Raw genomic sequence first — 22384 nt, 5'->3', positions numbered from 1 at the left:
CCGGCCTCACTATAAACCTGAAAAAGAGCAAATTCTGCTTGCAAGAACTTGTGTTCCTGGGACATGTTGTGAGTGTTAGAGGCATTGCAGCAGACCCATGTAAGACAGAGGCCATTCATTCGTATCCTGTACCAAAAAACTTAAAGGAGGTGCAGAGGTTCCTTGGTCTAGCTGGATGGTACCATCGATTTGTTCCAAATTTTTCCAGGATAGCTGAACCCCTAAATTCCCTGAAAAAGAAAGGAAGACTATTTCAGTGGACAAAACACTGCCAACAAGCCTTTGATGAGCTAAAAACTTGTCTTACTTCCCCACCGATACTGGGCCATCCTGATCTACAGTTTCCCTTTACAGTTTACACGGATGCCAGTGACTCTGGGTTGGGTGCCATCCTGGCACAGCGTAAGAATGCTGGCCAAGAGATAGTCATTGCCTATGCCAGCAGGGTTTTATCTGGAGCGGAGGTCAACTATACAGCTACAGAAAAGGAATGTCTGGCAGTCGTATGGGCCCTGGAAAAATGGCAATATTATTTGGAACATAAACTCTTCACAGTTGTCACCGACCACGCTGCTCTCCAATGGGTAATGGGATCCACTAAAACCAACAGCCGTCTCATTCGATGGGTCCTACGGCTACAGAAATTTGATTTCATCATCGAATACAGGAAAGGCAAACTTAATGTAGCCCCAGATGCACTCTCCAGGTTTTCTCAACCTTCTAGTTGTTACCTGTATTCCAACCATAAAGATCCAGGTTTACCAGTATCAGATGATATCTTGTGGGAAGAGCAGCACAAAGATACAGACATTGTGGAGATACTGAAAGCAGCTGCAGAATCGAATGCAACTTCGTTTGATCAATACGAGGTTGTAGAAGACAAATTGTACCAGAAAACTCACCTGCCAAATAATCAGCTGCACTACAGAATATATGTACCGAAGAGCCTCCGCCCATCTCTATTACAGTATTATCATTCTGCTCCAGTAAGTGGACATGGAGGCATCTTTAAAACATACAAGAGACTACAGGAAGTAGCTTTTTGGCCTGGCATGTGGTCTGATGTTAAGCGGCATGTAAAAAGTTGTACAAAATGCCAAACTGTAAAACAGGATAATCAGAAACCAGCCGGGATGTTACAACAGATTACCACCACTCGCACAAACCAGATGCTTGGAGTTGACATCATGGGTCCTCTGCCAAGAAGTTCCCAACAAAACGAATACCTGCTTGTTTTCGTGGATTATTTCTCACGGTGGGTTGAGTTATTCCCCATTCGTCAGGCTACTGCTCAGTGTGTTGCCACAATTTTCAGAAAAGAAATCCTGACTAGATGGGGAGTACCAGATCACATTCTCTCTGACCGTGGGGTTCAGTTTATCTCATCCGTGTTCAAGGAATTGTGTGAGAAATGGAATATCACCCCCCGACTCACCACTGCATATCATCCACAAACTAACCTCACAGAAAGAATAAATAGGACACTCAAGAACATGATGGCTGCATATGTTGAAGAAAACCACAAAAAGTGGGACCAGTTCTTACCGGAGTTTCGATTTGCATTGAATTCAGCTGTTCATGAAACTACTGGTCTATCTCCTGCAGAACTTCAACTTGGCAGAAAACTCCAAGGACCAATGGATAAGATGCTGTCTGGCACTAACCTGCTTCCTGATGCTGACTCATATGGTGTAGTCCAACACATTCATCAACTGCAAACTCAAGCACAAGAACACAGTAAAAAACCAAAAATGAGACAAATGAGGAATTACAATAAAAACAGAAGAGAAGTAATCTTCAAGAACAAAGATCGGGTATGGTTGCGAAACTTTCCACAGTCAAGTGCAAAACATAATTTTAGTGCAAAATTGGCCCCAAAATGGAAAGGACCATACCGTGTCTTAAAGCAGCTGGGTCCTCTAAATTATAAAATTTCTTTGGAAGATAGTGGAGAGGATGTTAGGACTGCACATGTGTGTAATTTGAAATTGTGTTTTCCAACTGCGGAAGAATTAGAGATGCAAGAAAAACAGAAAATGGTGGAGATGTTTCAGGAGGTCTCTGATGAAGAAGACTTCCTAGGATTTTAGTCTGTGTATTTTTCAACAACCATGGGTTGTTTTTTTTTTTCAGGGGGGGAGAGTGTGGCAATTAGGATGTAAATCCATACCACCTGGAGAAAAAATGATTACAGGTTAAAAAGAAAAGAGCGGAAGAGGAAGTGATAAGAACGGTATGAGGAGAGCACTAAAAACAGTGGTCGAATGAGTTGGCTCTGGAAGTGTCGAGAAGTGTAAGCGCCAAAAAGTGCCTAAAAAAGCGAAGTTGAAAAGTCTACCGGTGGTGATCGGATCCAGTGAAGAGTGCAGTTAAGGCGTTTTGGGGAGACGTTTTGGCTGAGATGGTGGATTTGGCCGTCGCCGTCGCCCGAGATCATGTGCGGTGTCCACAACAAAGGGAGCTGAGTGACGTCGCTCTACATAGACGCGGGCTGTAGGTGATTTTTCCTCTAGTTCAGCGGTTTCAGGTACTTTACACTTCCACAACAAACAAAGAAAACAAAACGTTAGCATACCGGCATCGTTGATGGGTTGACTGCTAAGGCGATGGGGTACAGCTGTTGACATTATCCATGCCACTCGCTTTGAATGAACTGTTAGTGCGCACATACATTCCTTGTATAGAGGCCGCTGGACACACAGACACACCCACACATACACCCACACATACACAAACACACACACACACTTCACACGCACCCACATACATTGAACGAACTGTTTAACATTCAGATTCCAGTTGATGCTTCCAGTAACGTTATGTTGGTTAATTGAGAAAACACTGGACTCTGATGCGACTGAACTGTGTTTCCGTGGGTTGATTTTGTATGTGGTTTACCTTTGAATGGCCAGAGAGCCAATGATTGTGAGGGGTGTAATGTCCATGGGGTTTGTTCTTGTATATGGATGAAATGCTCAGTGCTGTCTTTCACTTAGTAAATACTGATTATGGTTGTGATTGCAGTGGATAAATTCTTCTGTGAGTGTGGTATAAATTCATCATGATGTTTTCATAAAGCTGTTTATTTTCAATTGTGCTTTTGAGCGATCTATTGGTAGTGATATTTCAGTGATAGAAAAATAAATATTTCTATGCATACTCAATTGGTGAATTTGTGTAAAATTTTTGTGTATTTTTGTGTGTTATGTTTAGTATAGTTTGTAGTCGGTGGCTTATTGCTATCTGGGTTAAAGTTAAATTTGTAATATATTGACGGATTTATTCTGTCTGGCACCCGAACAAAAAGTTAAAAATTACCTACTTGGGGGTTTAAGAAAGGGCCACCGTTACAATATATATATATATATATATATATATATATATATATATATATATATATATATATATATATATATTTATTTTATTTTTTATTTTTTTGTCAACACAAACTAAATCCACTGGGACAGGACAGAAACACATCTTTAACTCAAAGCACAACCTACTGATAGTAATTTCTTAATGACTGGACTAAACCAAGCACAATAACAATACATTTAATGATAACATGTTCGTGTCCACACATACGACCATCTGTATAGTTTAAATTTAAAGACAAGATTATTTTTAAATTATACATTTAATTCAATGTGCTACTACCACATCTGAACATAATGAGACATGTAATTAATCTAATCAAAGAGTGAATTTAGCAATCGTAGTAAATTCCCCCGCTTTATCAAAAAAAGCACCACAAAGACACTGAAACTAGCACTGGATTCCTGAGGTACTTTTATTTTTATACTTTTGTAACTTCAATGTTGGTTCTGCCATTATGCCCCATGGTATAACCAATTGTTTCCATGATAGTTCTTATCTTTAAATAATATTTTAAAAAATGACAACGTCAAGAGGTGTGCTTCTTGACAGTGTCATCTGTAATTTTAAATCCTTTTGTTTTCAATGGATTGTGACTGGCTGTCAGTATTTTGTTGTTTATCAGCTGGGAAAAATTGTTCTGAAAGGGATCAAGGGCATTGTTTCTTTGTATCATCATTGTAGTTGTGGTGTGAACTATTCATTAACACTGTCAATGGTTTTTACAACTACTGTGTATCTTTAAATATATATATATATATATATATATATATATATATATATATATATATATATATATATATATATTAGTGATAGGCCGTTATCAGCGTTAACATGCTGCATTACTGTGAGACTCATATTGCGCGATAAAAAAATATTGCCGTAACTCTATTTTTAGAGTTGCGTTTCTACGCAAGCTATGATGACTTTCACCTTGATATTTTAGTGCGGATGTATACCTGACTGGTGGGACATGTGACAAAAAAGTGCCCTTCTGAATCAAATTAGCAGGATGCCTGACTTTAATTGCAGTTCGGCAGTTTCACTTTAACTCATGAACATTTCATTCATGCCCCAGTGACAAACTGGGATATTAGACGCAAATAAGGAGTAAGGACATGTGAGAGTGTTTCGGAATTTAATAACACACCTAATTCCATTTCTGTTTAGTTCAGTTATGACTTTATTCGGATTAAGGTGATCAAAAAAATCGCTGTTTCGAGCTTGTGTAGGCCTACAGTTCAAAATGTATATTTAACTTAATAAACAGTAAACACAAGTACATCTTATTGAACATAATTTATTTTCATCACCATTTATAATAGTAGAACAGTTTCTCTAGCAGTTTGTTATGCATTATGGAAACAGGAGATAAGCCCCTGATCTAATGCGCCATCTGGCTTGAGAAACCCCTTCTTAAAGACTTGTTTTACCTTCGGCAGAATTCAAATGAGCCACTTTAATTTAGATTAATTCCGGATTAATCTAGACTAACAAAATCGATGCCCATATTTTTATTAATATTATTTTATTTTTAACAACCAAAAGGCCACTCAATGGTGGATTTTTTCATATACATATGGCGCCGATATTATTTGAAGGCTCCGTAAACGATAAAAAAGATTCTCTAGATGGAGTTTGAGATGGATGTGAATTTTTCACTTGAAGCTTGCAATGTTGCCTTCGGGCACTGAGATTTTGATAGTATGAGAAATGAGTCCTTATTAAAATGTGACACCAGGCCCGGTTTGCCTGTGCTCGCCATGGGCGAAGGTCTAGTGGGCTGCTGCTCTGTGATAACTTACCATCATGCCATTCACAGGGGGCTTTGCTTGGACGCCTGGAGTGTTTTATGAAAGTGCCAGTCTTCCTTCTTACCTCCTTGTAATGTATTCACTGCGTAAAATCCAGAACATTTATTTTTTTGATGGAAAAAATATATATTACATCAACTTGAGGTAAAATCTGACCTAAAATTTAAAGATGGACTAAGGTATGGGTTTGCCAGACCTCATAGAGTGATAAGACGGGCAGGACTGTTGCACCAAAAGGGTTATGGAAGAGAGAAGTAATCGAGCGTGGCAGTGCCCTCTTCATACCAGCCGGGGGACTGGGGGCACAGCCAAGGGGACTTTTGATTAGTGGGGCAGACAGGAAGGAGGTTAAGCTGCCAGTTTAATGTAGTATTTATCATTCTCCAAAGCAGAACTAAAAATACTGTTCCCGTACCGTATTGTTTTCCATGCCTTAGATAAAACATCAGCCATTTCTTTTATGTATGGTGCACTTTTAGATACTGATAATACTTATGATTACTTATGATGATAATTTTGCAATAGTTACATTGTGTGCATTAAAATATGTGCAAAACGGTTTACATTGTAAAACATTAAACCAGGACAGAAAGGCCATCATACCAGTTTCACGATTTTCATTAATTTAAATAAATTTTGAGATGACATACATTCACTGGCCACATTATTAGGTACACCTTACTATGTATACCTTGCTGCACATCCATGTTCTCCTGTTCCACTACATCCCAAATGTGCTCTATTGGATTGAGATTTGGTGGCTGTTTAGACCATTTAAGTGCAGTGAACTCATTGTCAAGTTCAAGAAACCTGAGATGGTTTCTGGTCTGACATGATTCGCTCTTCATGACATGGAGCGTTATCTTGCTGGTAGTCATCAGAAGATACGTGATAAAGGGATGGACATGGTCAGCAACAATACTCAAATAGGCTGTGGCGTTGACTTAATGTTCAGCTGGTACTAATGGGCCCAAAAGGTGCCAAGAAAATACACACCATTCCACCAGCCTTAACTGTTGATACAAGGCAGGAGGGATCCATGCTTTCATGTTGTTGATGCCAAATTCTGACCCTACCATTTGAATGAAAACAACTTTTTATTTGAGGTACTGTTGCCTATCAGCTCAAACTGGTTTAGCCATTCTCTTCTGACCTCTGGCATCAACAAGACATTTGTGTCCACAGAACTGCCACTTACTAGATATTCTCTTTTCGCACTATTCTCTGTAAACCCTAGAGATGGTTGTGTGTGAAAAACCCAGTAGATCAGCAGTTTCTGAAATACACCAGCCTGTTTGGCACCAACAACCATGCCATGTTCAAAGTCACTTAAATCCCCTTTCCTCTGTTCTTTCTCTGATGCTCGGTTTGAACTGCAGCAAATTGTCTTGACCATGTCTCCATGTTTAAATGCATTGAGTGGCTGCCATGTGATGGCTGCTAGAAATTTGCATTAGTAAGCATGAGGACAGGTGAACCTAATAAAGTGGCCGGTGAGTGTAAATACCATCAGTGCTATTATAGTTGTTGAATGTCTTTGCTGAAGTAAATATGATGTGTCTACTAGCATAAGCCATTTTTCTAATGTGCATTCACAGTCATTTCTTGCATAGATCTGCACGCTACATTAAAAAAGCACTAAAAGTTGTTTATAATTAGCATTTTACTGCTTACTGTGATTTTAAAGCTGACAGTAATTTAATGAATAGGAGAAGTGCAACAACGTGTGAAGTTTTATTCACACATCAGCTGAAAATGATATGGGATTGATTATTGGTCCATCTGAATGCAAATGTTTTGAAATCGAGAAATCAACATTTTCAACCCAGCCCTGGTAATGAGTGTATATTTAAAATAACTAAAGAAACTGATCATAAATTGTTATTCAAAGTTTATTATTCAATTATATGTTTAAAAGAGACCCTGTGAAAATTATTACACTTCTAACTTTAGCAGCAAAGCATTATTCTGCTAATTAGCCTACCATTAAAGAATGAGTTTGATGTACTGTAAGCAACAGATGTAGACATTCAAGTGTTAACATATGCACTGTGTAATGACTGTAATGTAATTGCCCAACAGTTACAACGTGAAATATTTGAATATTTAAAAGAAAAATTTATAAGAAAAAACATTTAATTTTCATAAGGGAACAAAATATGGTTTCTCTCAAAATCACTGATGGTTTTATTATAGACCGTAAACAGTCAAATAAACAGGCATGCATATGAGTTTCAGTGTACTAGTGTATTTACAGTATATAGGATGGATTATTGGCTCTGGAATGAGATTTATGCAGAGGATTACATTTGCCTAAAACCCTTTTATTTGCATTACGTTTGTCAATTACTTCAGTCTTTTGAAAAAGCAGCAAACTAATTAGCCAACTATAAACCTGTCAATACAACACATTTGTTTAGCACAGCCTGAGTACTTTTGTTCATGATCTCATTTGACTATATTGTGAAGATAATTATCACCATAACTGCAGTCTTTTTAATATAAGAACTAGTAGAGGCAAACTCAAAGTCTTTAATGCAGTATGAATGGGAGCTTAGATCTTGGATGTCTCAACTAGATGACGAAAACCACATATCCTAGGGTGACTTTCTTGGGCTCATGCTCCCAATTAGACCCCCTGGAGGACTAAGGCCTGACGGGGTGAGATGAATCCCATTCATGTTATAAAGGTTGACCTTTCAGCTGCAGACCATTTGACACTCATTAGCTTACCAACTAGCCTTCACTAAAGGCATGCAGCAGTCATTGATTGAGATCCTCTATTATCTTCCACCAAGCCCGATGCTTGTTATCTTTTATATGAATGCTTCAGAGCTCTTGTATTTTTCCAGCCTTTATCTTCGTTTTGTTTGATTGTCCTTTCTTTTTTCTAAATGAGGGGAGGGGGTTGAATGGGTAGTGACATTTAAGTAAGACTTTCTGGTTAGCTCGAACTGCATTATACAAAAAGGTCTTCAATTTTCTGCTATAAAATTCTAATAAATGTATTGCCATTTAATTAAATAAGTTATGGAATTAGGCGACACGGTGGCTTGATGTTTAGCACTGTCGCCTCACAGCAAGAAGGTCGCTGGTTCGATTTCTGTGTGGTATTTGCCTGACCTCCCAGTATACGTCTGGGTTTCCTCTGGGTGGTCCAGTTTTCCCCACAGTCCAAAGACATGCGGTACATTGAATAAACTAAAATTAGCCTTAATGTATGGGGGGGAATAAGTGTGTATGGGTGTATCCACCATTCGCTGTGTTAAACATTTGTTGGACAAATTGGCAGTTCATTCTGCTGTGGCGACACCTGATGAAATTAATAAATGAAGCTATGGAATAAAGGACATTTCTTGTTTTCTTTGTGAACCCGAATTGTGCATGCCACTTTATACCTCAGCAAAATATTGCAAATATTATCAAACAAACAAACAAATAAATAAATCAACAGCAAGTTTACACCTAAATAAATACTAAATTAGTTTAGTTCCATAAACATAGTTAGCACATCTGCAATTGTGAACTCTTTCTGAATCAACATCTGCCTCAGCATTCATATTCACAACATAAAAACAATCTACTAAATAATTTATGTATTGATCAAATTTACTGTATTTTTGATACTTTTAGAACATTAAATGTTGAATTATTGTGCTTCTGTAAAATTAAGTTTATTTATTATAATTTAATTGTAGTTTTTTATCATTTGGTTCTTGCTTCAAGTTTTGTCTGACTTCAATTTTAAGTGATGATTCAATTTAGAGTCTTTATAATTAAATCTGATCACATTTATTGATTATAAATAGAATTAAAATATTTTAGAAACTTCAACATTCATGTAAACTTTCAGTTATTAATTCTTTGTGGACTAATTAGGTGCGTTCGACTTCATGTAGCACTGCGCAGATCGATCAAAATCTCTTAAAGCGATGCATGCTGGTAAGCGATGTTAGCAGTATCATCTTTTGTTAAATAATTTGTACATAATGCCTAGATTGTTTGCATAGGTTTATTATGCCTTTTTTTATACAGACTACTGTATTCAGCTTCATAAGCGATTTAAATTATACATTTTAGAAAATAACGTAAATATTAACTGAAATAAGTCTTACAGGTTTGTAATAAAATAATTATCATAATTAATCCTGACACCTCTATATCACTTTTTCAACAAAGTAAGTTAAAAATATTTTATTAAATATTAAAAAAATGATTATAAAATATTTTATTTCCTATCAAGCCATTTATGCAGAAATTTTAAAAGTGACATTGATGTACCTGCTCTTTCTAGGAAACGTCTACTTAAAGTGTAGCTGATTTATTTTGGTCATTTTGTTCAATCTTTTTGGATTAAAGTGTTTTTTTAAGAATGCTTTCATTATCCAAAATAATCCTATTTGTGGATATTTATTTCCATTTTATGTGCACTCTCGTTTTCCCCTTATTTCTCATGCCTTTATTATATAGGTTACGTAAATTTCATTCACATTTCCCTTATTGTTTAAAAATGAACTATATTTTGAAGGGACTGTATTCTGATTTATTTGAGCTGTATATTCTTTGTTATTATTTCAGTAAATAAATGAATAAATAAATAAATAATCACGCCATCGGATCAGTAATCATGACTGCAGCAACTTTGAGAACCCCTAAAGCACAGGTGTCAAACTCAGTTCCAAAAGGGCCGCAGCTCTGCACAGTTTAGTTCCAACCCTAATTAAACACACCTGATCAAACTAATTGAGTCCTTCAGGCTTGTTTGAAACCTACAGGTAAGTTTGTTGGAGCAGGGTTGGATCTAAACTGTGCAGGGCTTCGGCCCTCCAGGAATTGAGTTTGACACCCCTGCCCTAAAGCGTCCTGCTGTCCGGTTTGACGGCTCCGCTTTTCAACTCCGCCCCTGCCTGCTCTGGGCTAATCTCGCTGATCATAGGCTGCAGCCGTGCTTCATGCTGAACGCACCTATTGTCTTTTTAAATCATGCATGGCCAATTTACACGTATGCCCTGCTTGCGATTCTCAGTAAAAAGTTTATTGGTGGCTGGCACCTTTTAAGTCAGCCTTTTTATCCCTTCATAGAAAGGTAGTATATCCAGTCAGGAATCAAAAGATATATAAATCAAATGCTAACTGCTTCATTCATTGACATTCTCTAGTTTGATCCACACTAGCCATAAAACAACAAGTGTCAAGAAAAGCGTCCTCACAATTTACTAGTCATAATGATTTCAGTTGATGAAGGTTCTTTATCAGACAGTAACAATCATGGAAAAAGTGCAAGAAAAACCATGCAAGAGGTCATGTAGAATGATTCCATGCATTCCATGGAAGGATAGAACTTACCAAAAAAAGAGGACATCCATGAATAACGTGGATGTCATCAATGCTGTCAAGACATACTGTTGAACCACACATTCTAATGTTAACTGCACAAGATAGAGGTGGGGTGGCGTGGACTCATTCGGGAGACTATGATGAAGTGCAATAAAAATAAAAAGAAGAAGATGTAGAAGAAGAAGGAAAGAAAGAAAGAAAGAAAGAAAGAAAGAAAGAAAGAAAGAAAGAAAGAAAGAAAGAAAGAAAAAAGAGAAGAAGACAATGAAGAAGGAAAACAAGTAAGAAAAAAGAATAAGAAGATGAAGGAGGCAAGGATGAAGAAGAAGGTGATGATGATGAAGAAAGTAAAAAAGAGGTGAAAAGAAAAAGAGCATGATGCTAAGTAAGAACATGTAAGAAAAAGTTAAAAAGAGACAGGATAAAGTCAGAAAAATAGAAGGTGAAGATGATGATGAAAAAGAAGAAAGAAAAATATGAAAAAAATAAGACAGAGGAGAATGATGATAAAGAAGAGGATAAAAATAGAAGAAAAAGATGAAGAAAAAAAATAAGTAAGAAAAGAGGAAAAAGAAAAAAGAAATGAAGAAAATGAGAAAAAATAAGAGGATGAAGAAGATGATGATGATGAAGAATAAAACCACAAAATCAAATGTTCAAAGATAAATCTAAGAGTTACACATGCAAACCTGCCCAGAGAGCTCAGAGAACCACATCTTTACCACATGTCTTTGACTATGGGGGAAACCAGAACACTCAGAGGAAACATGAGCATGAGGAGAACATGCAAAAGGCACACAGGAATGCCACGGTGCTAACCACTGAGACGGTGCTAACCACTGAGCCTTCATACCATGCCAAGACCAATAGCTTAGAATTCTCATAAAACAAGGGACTTCTGTGAAAATGTGACCATTTAACAAACACTCTGAGACATTTAAAATGATATCAAACATGAGAGGGAAAACACAGATCTACAAAATATAATGTATATGGACATTCTGCATGATGTCAAAAACATTCTCTTCTTCCAGGATTAGAGCATGTATTGTTTTATTGCACAGCGTATTTTTATTTTATTTTTTATTTTTGGTGAATTACTTAGGAAAGAGGAGCTCTGTGAGGAAATCAGGAGATAAGGGAATCAAAATGATCTTGCAAAAATCATTCCAAACACACACACAAATGCATGTTTTGTTGTGATGTGCTTCACCAATATTAAACATGTTTGATATCCACTGACTGGAAGAAATCGAAGTTTAGAGATCGAAGTGTGTGCCAATCACACACTACACAAGTTTTTAATGAAATATTGCAGACTAGCTCTGACTTTCACCAACAAGCATCAACTCCTTCGGAAAGCTAATTGGGACTGAACAGTCTGTGTGGTGTATTTCATAAGTGCCCTACACAACTTAAAGGACTTGTTCACTAAATATGAAGATTTACTCACTATTTATTCACACTCAAGTGTCTCCAAATCTTTCTGTTGAACATAAAAAAGATATTTTGAAGAATTTAAGAAACCAGTAAGCACTGACTCCAATAATAGAAAAAAAAATACTATGGAAGTCAATGTGTTTTAATGATTTTCTAATTATCTTCCATTGTGTAACACAAGAAATAAATTAAAACAGCTTTGGTACAAAAAGGAGGTGAAGGATGATAAAAATGTTAAGTTTTACTTGAACTATCCCCTTTAAGTAAATGTCAAGATGGACATGCTTGATTCAAAGTAAAGGAGATTACAAATCACGATGTTAGGTGTGCAACTTTGCATTTATAAAAGAAGGATTGCAAGGTCAAAAGACATTGATTACCCTAAAGAACACCCCTGTTCTTTAAATTCATAGTGAAAGCTGGCTTTCCTTGCTAAGCCTGTCATGATAGAAAGCTCTCACTGCAAAAAATATTATTCTTAGTCAAATAACTGTTTACATGTCTAAAAATTCTTTATTAAGTGAAACATATTGTCAGAATTGTGTTTTATTTATTTATTTTTTTTAACAAGCAAAATAATTTGCCTCTGGGGTGAGCAAATTGCATTTATTTCAAAGCAGAAAAAAGGTTATTTTGCCTTTTTTTTTTCTGAAAAAAAGTAAAAAAAATGTGCAGCTGACAAATCTGCCGCAACTGTGTGATGCTATTTTGTCAATATGGACTAAAATCTCTGGGGAACATTTCTAATACCTTGTTGAATCCATAGCACGAAGGAATAAGGCAGGTCTGAAGGCAAAATGGGGTCTAATCTGGTACTATTAAGGTGTAACTAATAAAGTGGCCGGTGAGTGTATAGCCTACAGAAGGCGCCTGTGATTTATTTATTTATTTATTTTCTTTTTCAAATATTTCCTAAATGATGTTTAACAGAACAAGGCATTTTAATTTCCTTTTTATTTCGCAGTATTTCCTATAAAAAAATCTTCTGGAGAAATTATTATTTTATTTTATTATTTTAGCTAGAATAAAAACAGTTTTTAATTTTTATAAAACAATTTTAAAGTCAATATTATTAGCTCCCTTAAGCAGTATTTGTTTTGAATGTCTACAGAACCAACCACTGTTATACAATGACGTACATGCCTAATTACCCAAACTTGCCTAATTAACCTAGTTAAGCCTTTAAATGTCACTTTAAGCTGAAAACTAGTATCTTGACAAATATCAAGTAAAATATGATGCACTTTCATCATGGCAAAGATAAACAAAATCACTTATTAGAAATTACTTACTGAAACTCTTATATTAAGAAATGTGTTGTAAAAATCTTTCCTTTAAACATAAATTGGGGAAAATATACAGGGGTATAATAATTCAGAAAGGATAACAATTCTGATTTCAACTCTATATATTTTTATAAATAATTCTTTTGTCTTTGTCTAGAAAATGCTTCATGATTTAAGATATTTTTTTTAGATATTTGGACTAGAAACAAGACCAAAAAGCGAGAAGAAAAAGCATTTTTTTTGCAGTGCTCACAAAACACTATCATCAGTGTACTCTGCAGATCTGATGAAAATCTTTTGTTTATTATCTTGTGGTGCTTATGCATTACTGTATGTTCTCTATATACGCTTTATTTACTCTTCCGTGTTTTGTTCAGGGTGGCTCTCTGTTCACTGTCACCAATTGAACCATCACTCAAGGGAAGCTTTGGCAGTCTCAAGGAAAACAAATGCAATCCACCTAATTGCGGATAGACTGTAATTAAGTGCCACTGTGTCCACCGAGTAAAGGGGATCTATTCTACTTCCTGAATAAAGGGTAAAAAAAAAAGAAAGGAAAAGAAAAACTATATCCAATGTTGAGATTGAGTCCAATAGGTGGAGTTGTCTTCATTAATTATTAATTGCTGATCACCGCAATTACTTTTCTCATTCTGCCAAGCACTTACTGAGCATGCTGAGCTCTGTTAGCCTCATTTATCTACTTCACATCAAACTAACTAAACATTTGTCTGGCAAGTCTGTTCAAACCGGAACATGACAGTGGTCCATTTCTCTTAAAGGGATAGTAACACAAAATAAAATGTTTGTCATTATTTAAAGCCCCGGTCAGATCAGGATTTTAGAACAATTTCCTTGACATAGGGTGTCGTGGTAATTTGTAGATGACAAATGGGCATCATCACACAAGATTCAATCGTTCCTTCTTGTGAAATGTGGTATAGTTTACTCCACCATTCATATTCACTCCAAGTTTAGCATGTTTACATTTTTTTTTCTTGTTATTCACGATGAATTTCATCACGGGTGACTGTGCAATATAGTAGCACGTACTTTCTTGGTTATCTCAGCAGGTGCCATTAATGCCCGGCCCAGATAATAAAAAAAGTCTGCATATTTACATGTGGGGGCGAGGCAGTGGCGCAGTAGGTAGTGCTGTCGTCTCACAGCAAGAAGGTCGCTGGGTCGCTGGTTTGAACCTCGGCTCAGTTGACGTTTTTGTAAGGAGTTTGCATGTTTTTCCTGCCTTCGCGTGGGTTTCCTCCGGGTGCTCCGGTTTCCCCCACCATCCAAAGACATGCGGTACAGTGTGTGTGTGAATGTGAGTGTGGATCTTTCCCAGAGATGGGTTGCGACTGGAAGGGCATCCGCTGTTTAAAAACTTGCTGGATAAATTGGCGGTTCATTCCGCTGTGGCGACCCCAGATTAATAAAGGGACTAAGCCGACAAGAAAATGAATGTATGAATGAATTTACTTGTGGGTGCATATTTATTTATGGGTGGTTCATGGTTAGATGATGTATATGAAATATATATAATTGTACATATTTGTGCTATAAAGCATTGGAACAGCATGAAGATGAGCAAATGATGACAAGTATTACATTTTCTGGGATTAAAGTCATTTAGGTATTATGCAAATGGCCTGTGCCTAAAAATGATAATGTTTATACGGCAAATGTCATATTTGTGTATTGCAGCGTTTCTCCTTAGCTTATTGGGCCAAACATATGCAAATAATATGGATATTTCTTTCTTCACCCTCTCATGTATTTGCTTTTCCTTAGTTATTGCCTTAGGTCATTCAGCTGTATCTGAATAATTCATCTTGCACAAACTTTCATACCTCCTCATCCCGTCTGGAGTGTGTCAATGAGAGCTACACCATATCAAGATGTTATATCACGTAAATTCTCACAAACTAAGGGGGGCTGTTATGCCAGAATGGTGTCCCCAAAAAGTGTTACCTTAATTTACCTCATGGATTTTTCATTTTACTATGCTGTAAAAGCTCATGCTTGGGTGGAATGAAAAGTTGCTATTTTCATGTGCAGAAATCTGAATGTCAGGCAGACTATTCTAAAACACTGGGTTATATCAACCAAAATTTGAATAAAAAAAAAGGAGGTAACACTTTATTTTAATGGTCCATTTGAGTATTAGATGAGTATTGAGTATTAAAATCTGTTGATACTGCACCTTCAACAGGCGTTTATATGACTAAACTTTGTGTCATGATTACCAGCGATCATTTCCCATAAGATCGCTGGTTTGCACCTACAAATACCATGGACTACAAATCCGCCATTTCTGTACTACATATTCATACATGCACTCCGGTCACACTCACACATGCTTCCTCATCTAGACTGATTACATTCACACCACCTGAGGATTGTCAGAGACTGATTAACACACACTATTTAAGCCACGCATTCACCCCTTCAGTTTGCAGAGTGTTGTTATCTGTCACAGTAGCATTACAACGCGTTTCCCAGTCTTGTTATCTTGTGTACTGACCATTAGCCTTGTTAGCCCCTTTGTCTGCCTTTCTGACCTCGTGCCTGTATTCGACTGTGATTTTGGATTGTCCTCGCACACCTGTTTGCACCTGTGTTGACCACCGCTTGCCTGACTGTGAATAAACCTGCATATTGGATCTTACCTCAGTTGTTGGTGTTACTCCCCATCGTTACACTTTGCAAGTACATGTCAACTTACACTAACATTAACCCCAACCTAACAGTTTACATATAATGTAATGAGAATTAGTTGACATGTAAATGCAATGTAACTTAAATTCAACAAACGGACCATAAAATAAAGCGTGACTGAAGATATTTTGAAAAATGTTGGAAATGACATCCATGGTAAAAAAAAAAAAAAAATAGTAATAACAATAATATTTGGGAGTGTTTAGAAACTGATATAGAGATACATACCTTTGGAGTGGACTTTTTTCATGCTTGGAAAACAGGACAGAATTCAGTAAATTAATTTTTTTTTTTTTTTTCTGCCCTCATTTAATCATTCACATTGTGCCGGACATTTAGACAGTTTGCTTTGTCATTGTTTTGTAAAGAAAAAAACAATGTTCAAAAATGACACTGAACCCCACTGGTTTTCCTCACATGAACATATCTTCTTTTATGGTGCAGAGAAGAAGGTCTAAGGTTTGGAATAAGGTTTGCAATAAGGGTGAGTAAAAGATTACATAATTTTCATTTGTTGATAAACTATGCTTTTAACTTGTAAGAGTTACAAGTGCATCCTCTCTGTGCATTCCAAATAGGATTCATTGCCCTCTGAAGGGCACTTTGAAATGAAAACAATCATGTCCGCCAAATTAAAGTGTTGTTCCAAACCGAAGTGCTCAAAACTGGCCACGGGCCTTTTGAAGTTAATGATTTTGAAAGACAAATATGATGAACAATTTAGGTTGCCATGATCCTTTGCTGAGAATGTTTTTTTTTTTTTTACATTAATATACATGGAGCATCTTGATAGTAGTTGGGATGTCCCGATCAGGTTTTTTTTGGCCTTGAGTCCGAGTCATTGGATTTTGAGTATCTACTGATACCAATTCTCTAATAGGGGTGTGCTTTTGACATATCGCCTGTTGTGTCCCAGGGGAAAACACGGAACAATGGCTCATCAAAATGGGCTAGGCTCAGTCTGAAGCACTGCTGAAAACTTCCATCATCCAGTGGTCTCCAATGGATCTAGTGGACTCCAAACAAATCAATGCTGTTTTTCAGTCTTCCTGAAGCACATAAACACAGCTATTCTCTTAATAAAATTCATGTTAGCCATTTAAGCAATGAAGCTAGAGTCATCGGGCAGACAGAAGCCCTGCCCATAACGCAAATCCGCATCTTTTGTGAAGTGAATGAAGTGGATTTGATGCCCAAATGAATGTTCATGCGTCTATTTACGTGAATTTATCTGTGCGTACTACGTCTAGTGTGAACACAGTATATCTCTGTGCCACTGCACAACTATAGATGTGTTTAAAAAATATGGAAAATAAATAAATATATATATTCGAATCCTGATCAGGAGGTAATGTCCAATTCCAATCGAGTCTGAAACCGTGTGATCAGGCCTGATAGATCATGTGATTGGATCTGGACATCCCTTTGTAGTAGTCAAATAATGTTTTGAAATCATTACAAAAATTATAATCATTTCGATACCATGTATTTTATATTCCTTTCACATCTGCACACATACTTTATCATCTCATTAGGATGAAGCAGATGTGCTAGTCAAAAAATAGTTTTTTTGACCCCCACACCTTTTATCCCTTCGAAGTTCTCACTGTGGAAGCTAAACCCTGCGAAGGAATTAGGGCACTGGGATGAGCCCTTCCAAATGGAATGCAATGCCTTCCTTGCTATAATCATTGTGTGTTCAGACATTTGGGAGAACGAGACATTGTTTATGATGAGGCCAACTGAAAAGCAGAAGCAAAGTGATGAGGCGAGTGTGCCAGACTCAGGTCTTCAGAAGCAGATTGGGAGAAGTGTCTACATGATTGACTAAGTGAAAACATATGGTGCTAGAAGACCCAGGGGACCAAAGGCTCTCTACTGAAGATGCTCTCCTCTCCCTCCCTTACTTCCTCGCTTCCTCCTCCTCTCTTTTCCGGCTGGTTGCTTGGTAATTAAGCGGGGTGCGGACCGTGTGGAGAGTAGAGCTGATGAGGTCATAAATAGGGTTCACAGCCAACGCGACTGTTATTCTCTGTAACACACGCCCGAGCGTCTCAAACCTCTCTTTGTCTGTCAATTAAGGCAATTAAACCCCTGAGAACGAGTGGAGAACCTGGCTGCTCAGGCAATTATGCAAAATAATAATTACACAGTGACAGTCGGGCGACGTGTTCTGACAAAACGACCATCGGTGATTATGTGCGCTTTTCTGGTGTGACGCAAAACTACGGGTCACTTCATGTCATACAACCGGCTCGGATTTCTGTAAGATGACAGCATATCATCCGGTCTTCCAGTCCTGTTGTTCCTCTTTCATTTTGTAATCAGTACATGTCCGTTAATCAAATTTTATCAACCCACTGTGGAGAGTACACTGATTAGGCCAGCCATTATCTCCTGTAATAGAAGAGATGTTGCCTCTTATGTTGCAATTCTGCCTCACAAACAAGCGAAATGACTATGGCGATAAATCCCACAATAAAGCACTCTTCCTCTTATGCAAATGATTTCACAGAACAGCAATGTGGACACGATTCACTGTGACACCCATGACTCCAAATGGTTTGCAGTCTTAAATGGGTCAAAGAAACCAATATCCTCTTGATCTTTTAAGATATAAAAGCTCACAGAATTATATAAAACATCATGTAAGTTTTAGAACTGAACAATTTGTTGCTTCTCTAAAATCAGCTTCAACTAGTGATGGGAAGTTCGGATCATTTTACTAACTTGAACCTTTGAGTCTTGTTCTTTTTTTCAAGTCATTTTGTTAAATTTTCCAAAAATAACATTAAAATGTTATGAAAAGATTCCAAACACATCTACAACTAGCCCAAAGTAGATCACACTACAAACAAGTCTGCTATAAGATGCCATAGACCAGTGGTCCCCAACCTTTTTTTCACCGCGGACCAGTCAACGGTTGTCAATTTCACAACGGACGTGTGTGTGTGTGTGTGTGTGTGTGTTTGGGGGGGGGGGTGGTTCTTCACGTGAACACTGCTAACTTACTGTGCTCGTGCATCCAGGTTAATCATGAACAACTCAGTGCGCATGCGCTAGTTGCACTATCATGGTGTGATTATGTTTCAATCAAGGTTTATATGCATCAAATACATAACATCTGTACCAAACATTTCAACTAAAGAACATATTAACAACAATACAACCGTATAGCCGAATTAAATGTATGCATTGGCATGTTACAGCCCTAATGAGTATGATTGTGAAACTCCATATAGATACATATTGCAATGATTTCGGATACTTAGTGCTCTGCTGAGTTGGACTCTATAATACCTGTTTTATAACTTTAAACTATCAACAACCACCAATGAGCTATATTCTATCGTTCTTTCCACTCCGTGGTAGATTTTGGCATGGTTCATTTCACGTGAGATGGTGGGGGTGAGTGGAAGAAACCAAGTCGCGGGCGGAATATTTTCTACAGAAATTATTTATGATTTCTTATGTGGCCCGGTACCAATTGTTCCATGGACCGGTACCAATTCGCGGCCTGGTGGTTGGGGACAACTGCTATAGAACATATCAATGCGGTGATGTCATTGGCCCATGAACATTTCCTTCTTGATATCGAATTCTTTCATTACTATAATAGGAGGCAATTCCATCATACCCTAAATCATAATGTTAAAACAGCTATCAAAACATTATTTATTAATATGTGGCTCTTTTTGGATTCTCAGAAGCTTTAGCAATTAAAACGTAAAACAGGAAATACATTGGGACCATAGTTTTTGTTTACATCCCTTAAAATGGTCTATAAGAAAGAGCAAATGATCCTTAATTGTTTACCTGATGTTTTGTCTATAATTAGGTCAGCTCACCTCTTCTGACATGTCTTCAAGTTTGAGTTGTTCCTTCACGTGGCACAGCCCATATAAGCTTAACCAATGCACACAGTCTGAACTGGAAGGAACCCATGATTAGTTCAACTTTTGAGTCTTTGGGTTTTTATTTGTATCGTTCGTTAATCATGTGACAGCCTATAAATAGATGATTGACTCAAGAAATGAACAAATCAAATCTATTTTGCCTCTAAATGGATATGATTGGCTTCTGTCTTTCACGTGATGAATGAACAACTCACACCGAGGAATCAAAGGAGATAGACCAATTTTTTTTCTGGCGCTGAATGCATATGTGTGGCTTCTGTCTTTTACATGATGAACGAACAACTCAAACCCCATAGAGGACTCGAAAAGGGAACTAATCTTCTCCTTCACCAGTACAAATGTGTACATGTGAGAATAATCGAATCAGTCACAAAAAAGATTAGTTCAAAATGAATGAACTGTTCAAGAATGACCCATCACCCAAATGATTAAAAATGGAATTTTCTACTTTATGATGCAATAAGGTGGACGAGCTTTGGCTTCACAAATTATCAATGGCCACTTACGCTTCACTGCATACTAATCCAACCAAGGCTCATTCTGAAAACGTACCGCTATTTACATTTGTGGAGAGCACCAAAAACGTCTCAGGAGGTAAGTTTTTTTGCAGTTTTTGTTTGCGCAAATCCACCAGAGGCTGCTGTGTCTCAAATTCCTCTATGGGAGTGTCATTCGTACCTGTCCGTCTCACATAAATGCAGCAGAGGCCACTGTCGACTGACTAACTCCCTAATCGACTGACCCACTCTCTCCTTCCCTAAACCCAACCAATAGTGTTTTCAAAAGCACCGATTGACCAGTACTCACCCACTTTCCCCAACTTAAATGACAGTTTTAAAAAGCAATCCAAAAAAAGAAAAGCCCTCATCTGATTTTAACTATGTTTTCCGATTTTACCACATTCTCTCAGTTATTTACTTTTTTTATTGTTTGGCTTCTGTTTTTGACCTACCTGCTTTTCCAGTCATTGTGGACAACTCCTTTCTGCTTCTCTAGTCCGCCAATGTACATGGCAAGCCAACTGGATAAACTGGTAAAAGCGGGAAAGCCGTCCTTATGGAGGTAAGCAGTCAGCTGGTAAATGTTAAAAAGAACAACGAAATACTGTCCCATGGCATTCGTTTTATAAGACAAAACACATGCCATATTTACTTCTGGCTACATAATTCGCAACCTTCAGAAATGTATATAAAGCATTGTTTTCAGAATGAGCCTATGTTGTGTTTATTCCTGTTAATATGCAAAACTGTAGACCAATCAGATCAGTTGGCATTTACTTCTGAGTCTACAATTAGCCACACCCATTCAAACAAAAAAGTTTTGATGATGAGGATAAAAAAAAAACACACAGAAACTAGTCAAATACTTCTAAATTAGATCGTTTTTGATGTAAAGATTTTTATAACATTAAAAGTGGACCTCAGAAAACAGAACAAAAAGACCCCTTCGTGACCCCTTTATTGTATCATGCCTCTCTTTCTGTGCTCACTTTATTGATAACACACAAGAGGCAGTACATGAAAGCTTCCTCAGTTTAAATAAATTGCACATAATTTCACTCTTTGAAAATGATAATATGGTCAGAACATGGCAAACCGAGAAAGCAGACTGAAGAACAGCCCCTGGGACGTCAAGACGGTGATTATGAGAAGCGATGGGTATTCTTGGGAGATGTGCAATGTTTTCTTGGCCTCCAGTTGAAAAGCTATACTAGGACAGAAGCAAATAAGCAGCTGTTGCGGTTGAGGTTTCTGTAAATAAAGGAGCCAGGGTGTGGCGTCTTGTCTCTCCAGACTAAGAAAGAAGGGAAGATTAGAACTCTAACAGATGGCTGCTTGCGAGGAAGCTTGAGCAAACTCATCTCCTTGGAGGACATCCTCTAAAAAGTGCGAGGCAGCTCTGATACCCACCTGCCACTCTTGAGAGCCTCAAATCAGGAAGTGATGGCTACGCTCCTTCCATGGATTCCAAAGCTTACCAGCGATTTTATGTGCAAGAACACGCACATTCTCGCTTTGGATGGGATTCCTATCCTTGCCCCATGTGGATCGCTGTCATTTGGGAGTTGGCGATACCACAGAGTCTGCAAATAAATAATGTATTAAGCGCAATATTCTCTCTGCGGAGACCTTCCCAAGTGGAATGTGTTCACTTCCATCTGGTGAGCGCTAATTAACAGGCACGGGTGTCCCAACAGAACTGGAGACCGCGATCCTTACCTGGACACTCTCATCTGTCTCTTTTCACACAGCGTCCCTTAACAGCCTAATTGTGTTTCTTTACTTCTACACTTCTCATGGCAGGTCATGACCTCACATATAGCAGAAAAGTCGACCAGTCATTAATATCCTCTATATATAGCATATGGTGTGCAGCTAAATTGCAAAAACAACAACAACAACAATAATAATAATAATACATAAAGAATTTAAAACCACATTTTACTCTCAGAATAACATTACAAATGTCCCTATAAACCCAAACATTTGTTCACCTTTAA

General features: G+C 37.5%; 1 non-coding gene across 1 annotated transcript in view; it reads right to left on the bottom strand.

Moving 5' to 3' along the window:
• Positions 1–21248: 21248 nt before the first annotated feature.
• The window catches only part of LOC141377566 (uncharacterized), a 356961-nt gene continuing 355825 nt past the window's right edge, over positions 21249–22384 (bottom strand). The window contains exons 10-11 of the transcript XR_015507813.1: positions 21795–21967; positions 21249–21678 (exon numbers count right to left, since the gene is read on the bottom strand). This is a non-coding gene — a transcript (uncharacterized LOC141377566). The remainder of the gene's footprint in view (positions 21679–21794; positions 21968–22384) is intronic.

The sequence above is a fragment of the Danio rerio genome, chromosome 14, assembly GCF_052040795.2.
Source record: "Danio rerio strain M-AB ecotype USA chromosome 14, GRCz13ab, whole genome shotgun sequence".
Lineage (NCBI taxonomy): Eukaryota > Metazoa > Chordata > Actinopteri > Cypriniformes > Danionidae > Danio > Danio rerio.
The sequence above is the reverse complement of the archived record's forward strand: the minus strand, read 5'-3'. Positions and strand labels throughout refer to the sequence as shown.